This window comes from Bos mutus, chromosome 23 (genome assembly GCF_027580195.1).
Source record: "Bos mutus isolate GX-2022 chromosome 23, NWIPB_WYAK_1.1, whole genome shotgun sequence".
NCBI lineage: Eukaryota > Metazoa > Chordata > Mammalia > Artiodactyla > Bovidae > Bos > Bos mutus.
In genome coordinates, this window is record NC_091639.1 from 5219103 (window position 1) to 5225391 (window position 6289).

The following is a 6289-nucleotide window of genomic DNA, read 5'->3' on the forward strand; positions in this document are numbered from 1 at the left end:
AGTATATTTCTGAGGGTAATAGAGTGATCAGAAAAGATCTTATGGTGAATATATAATGGCTTTCTTCTTCTTTGCTTTAGTGAAATGCTTGAAAGCCTACTCTTTGTGCTGAAAGGATGATTTGCTATTTTAAAACTATTATAGACTCAGCGAGATGGAGTTTGCACGTGCATTTTTAAATAACCAGGGCCGACTCCCATGGGACGAGGGTGGTGGGTAAAATGCATGATTCATGATAAGAAGCTGCTGCCTTGAAATCACTTCTTACCATAACACTGGCCACTTCATTAGAGTGGTAATTAGAAAGAAAGAAGGAAGGAAGGGAAAAAACAGACAAGGCCATTTGAGGGGGAAATTAGCGCTTAATTTCCAAGACTGTTTTATTTTAATGAATGCAACCCTGGCAGGATTTGGTACTTAAACTGCAAACTGAAGAATGATAAGGCTAGTGTTTTAGATCTGTCTTCTAAATGGAAAACGCTTAATGAAGAATGTGATGAAAACGTATCTAATGAGTGAATTCATCCCTACAGTCAAATATAGTGTCTTTGAAGAAGGATTTAAGAAATAGATGTATGTAGGTAGGCATGTGTGTGTAAGTCACATCCATTTAATCAGTTGCTACTGTCATTAAGCAAAGAAGGACTCTTTCGGCATGCATCCTTAGCTTGCTAAAGGTACTGGTAGGTCCAACCTTGTGTGTTTCTTTCGGCTGTGCTGTGTGGCGTGCGGGATCTTCTCCACAACCGCTGCTTTGGGAGCACAGGGTCCTAACCACTGGACCACCACGGAATTCCTAGATCAAGTCTTAAGACATTTCATTTGACTTCTTTACTGACAGGTGTCAACATCAAGACAGTCCTGAGATTTTATCATTTTGTGCTGCTTAGCAGAGAGATTGCAGAGAAACATTCTATCAATTAGAATATAGTTAGAAACTAGAGAAAAATGATTACTTACCTTTATGAATCTTCTCTGAATGTATGTACAAAATATATTCTTAACAGTTAGGATACGTATTGATAGTAATGGACATTTTCAGAAGGTACCAAAAAATCAGTCCCCAAATGGTCATACTCTGTTGAGTCAGAGATGAAACCCAATATACACTTGGTGGCTCAGATGGTAAAGTCTGCCTGCAATGCAGGAGACCCGGGTTCAGTCCCTGGGTCAGGAAGATCCCCTGGAGAAAGAAATGGCTACCCACTCCAGCATTCTTGCCCGGAGAATTCTGTGGACAGAGGAGCCTGGCGGGCTACAGTCCATGGAGTTGCAGAGTTGGGCACGACTGAGGGACTAACACTTCTACACACTTGGTCGTTCATTCCTTTCACTGTAACTGGCATTAGGAGGGGAAAAAGAAAAAGAGAGGGCAGTGAGACCTAAAGGAAATCCATAGACCTTCAGACCGCGAGGTCTCATTCTGTCATTCTCTACCGTGAATAATTATCCACGTTTTACTTATTTCATCTATTTAAATCTTATCAATCATGTCAAACTGATTAAAACGGTCTAATTAATTATGTTTTAGAAATTTTTGGGGTATCATAGGATTAAGGCATTTAATAAAACACGTTTTGTGATTAAAGTCTCCGAAGAATCCCATAGTGTTAAGCCCTACTTCCTGAGCCCTCTGTAATATACAGTTCATTCTGAAGCAGTGGTAAATCATTGCAGTGAATGTTTTCTTCATAATGTCACTGCAAAATAGCATAAAGAGTATTCTAACTACATGCCATGAAATTAAAACAACAGACCATGACTGGTAGGAAATTATGGGTTTATCTTAACTTTTGTGAAGATTTAAAAAAAGCAATGTTTATGGAAAAAGTAATGAATATTAAATCTTTCATACACCTGCCATGATTAAAGAATTCTTTTCACTTATAACAGCAGTGACTTTGCAACATGGTAAGATTTCCATTCCGTTTGAACAAAGAGACCCAGACAAGTTAAACAGGCTCAGGCCACAGAGAACAGTGAGTCTGAAAAGCAAGCAGAAGTCTATCGGGTGAAAAGTATTCAAATAATTCCAGATGTCCTGATATTGAAAACATCCCGAGTCTGTAGCTAAGACCTCCACACTGGCGTGTGGTCCATGGACCAGCATAACCAACGCCTCGTTGGTAAAATTTCAGGCCCCAAGCTAATCTTACTGAATTAAAATCCTGTTTTCAAAGAAGATGCTCAGGTGATTCATCTGCATACTCAAGTTTTATAAGAGCTACCATTGTGGGGAATTATCAATTATCATTCAAGGCTAGCAAGATCTTCCTGGAAGGAAATCAACATAAGTTTATATATTTTTATGTAGACATTACAGCAAATCTTCTCTAGAATGGGTGTACCTTAAGAGGTTCTTTATGTGTGGAATCTAAAAAGAAATGATACAAATGAACTTCCAAAACAGAAAGAGACTCAGATTTAGAGAATGAGCTTAAGGTTGCAGTGGGCAGAAGGATGAAGGGAAGGGGAGTTTGGGATGGACATGTTCACTCTGCTGTATTTAAAACGGATAACCAACAAGATCTACTGTGTAGCACATGGAACTCAGCTCAATGTTATGTGGCAGTCTGGATGGGAGGGGAGTCTGGCGGAGAATGGATACATGTATATATGTGTGGCTGGGGCTTCCCTGGTGGCTCAGACGGTAAAGCATCCGCCGGCAATGCAGGAGACTCGGGTTCCGTCCCTGGGTTGGGAAGAAACCCTGGAGAAGGAAATGGTTACCCATTCCAGCATTTTGCCTGGAGAATTCCATAGACAAAGGAGCCTGATGAGCTGCAGTCCACGGGGTCGGATACCACTGAGCGACTAACACCTTCACTTTGTCACTTTCACAAGTATGACCGAGTCCCTCTGCTGTTCACCTGAGACTATCACAACATTGTTAGTCGGCTACACCCCAAAATAAAATACACAGTGTTTTCCTAAAAAAATGAGGGCTGTATTTGATTCTTTTTGTGCATGAAAAAAGTGAAAGTGAAAGTTGCTCAATCATGTACGACTCTTTGCAACCCCATGGACTAAACAGTCCACAGAATTCTCCAGGCCAGAATACTGGAGTGGCTAGCCTATCCCTTCTCCAGCGGATCTTCCTGACCCAGGAATCGAACCGGGGTCTCCTGCATTGCAGGCAAATTGTTTACCAACTGAGCTATTTTTTGTGTGTGCATGCTCAGCATCTAATGTAATGCTTGGCTCACATTTGGTTCCGTGAGAGTGAATGAACAAATGCTGTTAAAATAAAAATAGAGCAGCCAAGGGATTTCCTTGGTGGTTTCCAGTGGTTATGACTCCGTGCTTCCACTACAGGGGGCACAGGTTCAATCCCTGGTCAGGGAACTAAGATCCCTAAAATCACTCTGAGGTGTGGCCAAAAAAAAAAAAAAAATAGAGCAGTCAAGTCAGTGATGTTATAGCATTTGTTACAAAGGTTAGGATGGTTGGTTCAATGGACAAGTATTGATACAAGGACATCCCATGGGCATACGAGAAAAGCAGAATGTGTACAAATGAGACAGTTTTGCTCAAATGAATAAGGGAAACAGACTGTTATTTAATTAGTTAGGAAGGAAGCACACAAGTTTTGAGCATCACTCTGCTTCACCTGATAATTTGAAAACCATGTCATTTAAAGAGCAGTTGTGACGCCAGGATGCATAAATATTTTCATCATGCCAAGTCATACTGTTGGTTCATAATCTAAGTCAAATTTTACTAGAATTCTGTGTTCTTTGACCAAGGAAAATCTAGAATATAAAATGGGTTAAAGATAAAAATCACTACAGGAGGGAGTTCAAACCTGGTTCTCTGTGGCAACCAAGAGGGAGCAGACATATGTATACTTAAAGCTGATTCATCTTGACGTATGGTAGAAACTAACACATTATTTTAAAGTGATTATCCTCCAGTGGGAAAAAAAAAAGACACACACAAAATCACTGTAGGAAATTAAGAGACTTAGATAACAGTCCAGCGAATGCCAGAAGTTATTTTAAAACATCTGTTAAGCCTGAAACCTGCAGGGTAGTCCTATCTATCTGCAGCAGGGTAAGTGTCACAGGTTAGGGCCACGGTCCCCTCAAGACTGCCCTTGTTTCAGAACCAGCTGCAAGCCCTGAGGACCCCAGGCCACCAAGCGGTAATAAATGTGGGGTGTCCCCACTTCCCCCTCAGGTTCCACACTTTGCTAGAACAACTCACAGATTCCGGGAAGCACCGTAATTCCACTGCATTTTATCATGTGTGTGCTGTTCTGCGCTCAGTCGTGTCCGACCCTTTGTGACCCCAAGGCTTGTAGCCCGCCAGGCTCCTCTGTCCATGGGATACTCCAGGTAAGAATACTGGAGTGAGCAGCCATGCACTCTTCCAGGGCAATCTTCCCAACCCAAGGATTGAATCTGAGTCTCTTATGTCTCTTGCATAGGCAGGCGGATTCTTTACCACTAGCACCACTTAATCATAAAGGGTACAAAATCAGGAACAGACAAAAGAGACCCGTGGAGTGAGGTCTGGCAGGATTACAAACACTAAGCTTCAGTGTCTACAGGAGCATCATCCTCCTGGCACATCCATGGGTACCTCCAACCAGGAAGCAATCCCAAGCCTCAGTGTCTAGGGGTTCTACTGGGTCTCATTACATAGCCACGATTTGTTGAATCACTGACCATACAATTGAACTCAATCTCCAAACCTCTTACTTTCCACAAAATTGAGCTGATGTCCTGAGGCTCAAAACCCCGAATTGTAGTCACATGGTTAGTCTTTCCAGCATGGCCAGCCCCCACCCTGGAAGCACCACGACTGGACCGCCAGGGAATTCCCGTAGTTAATATTTTAAATTCCCTTATTGTTAATTTTTGGTAGTGAGGCTATATATCTGAAAGATCATGTTTTAAGTCTGGCACAAAGTACACATTCAAATGTTGATTTCCTTTCCTATAGAAATTAGTATTTTACACTACTACTATTCCATGGATACAAGTTAAGTGAGATAAAGTTTAAGTCCTTCTGATGGCAGGTCAAAAAAGATGGGAATAGAGTTAGCCTGACAAACTGACTTTTAAATAAAATGCTATACTGTTTAAAATTGGGGGTAGGGTGGGTGGGATGGGGAGTTTGTAACAGGCAGACAGTAAAAAAAAATTAGAGAAGTATGGGGATAAAAGGATGGATAAGTTAAAACTAGTATTTCATCAAGGATTTAGAAAAATGTTTTTTTTTTTTTTAAAGCACAAATCCTTATTGTCTTAGAATTTAAGGCAGTAGTATAAAAAGCAACAAATTAACTTTTCCCTTTAAAATATGAAAAGTTTCAAAATGATTACCATTTGGGGAAAAAGAGACCCACATTATTTTATTTAACATATGATACATAAGCCAACTCATTGGAAAAGACCTTGATGCTGGGAAAGATTGAAGGCAGGAGGAGAAGGGGATGACAGAGGATGAGACGGCTGGATGGCATCACCGACTTGACGGACATGAGTTTGAGCAAGCTCCAGGAGTTGGTGGTGGACAGGGAAGCCTGGCATGCTCCAGTCCATGGGGTCGCAGAGTTGAACATGATTGAGCGACTGAACTGAACTGAGGGAAGCCTGGCGTGTTGCAGTCCACGGGGTCACAAAGAGTCAAATGCGACTGAGCAACTGAACATGAAAATCAGGCAGAATTTCTTGGGCTAGATCCTTAATTATCATGGGTTCTGTTGTACCCATGTATGCACATAACAGGTTAAGGTCACCATCAGAATATGATGTAATTTTAAAAATGAAATTAAATATTCCAAGTATACTATACTCACAAAATGTAAATGATATTACTAAGAGCGTGGATATCAAGCTGTTTTAGCCAGTATTACTTACAGTGAAAATGAAGATTAATAGGATTTAATACAGTTAAAGCAATTCCAAAACTCAAGTGCTAAAAAATCAGGGCCCAAATCTTTCTGAACTTAAGACTCAAAACTGTGCATGCAACATACTGTGCAAATCTGCTAGATTTACTTGTGCTCTTAAATTTATCTCATTTCATCTTCAAGCTGCCAAATTAAATTTCACTTTAAGAGAAACTATGATAATTTTATTATTATTTAAAAAAACAATTATTTTCCCTTCGGGATTCCCTGGTGGCTCAGTGGTAAAGAAACCTGCCAATGCAGGAGACATAGGTTTGAACCCTGGGTCAGGAAGATCCCCTGGAGCAGGAAATGGCAACCCACTCCAGTACCCTTGCCTGGAGAGTCTCATGGACAGTGAAGCTGGGAGGCTACACTCCACAGGGTTGC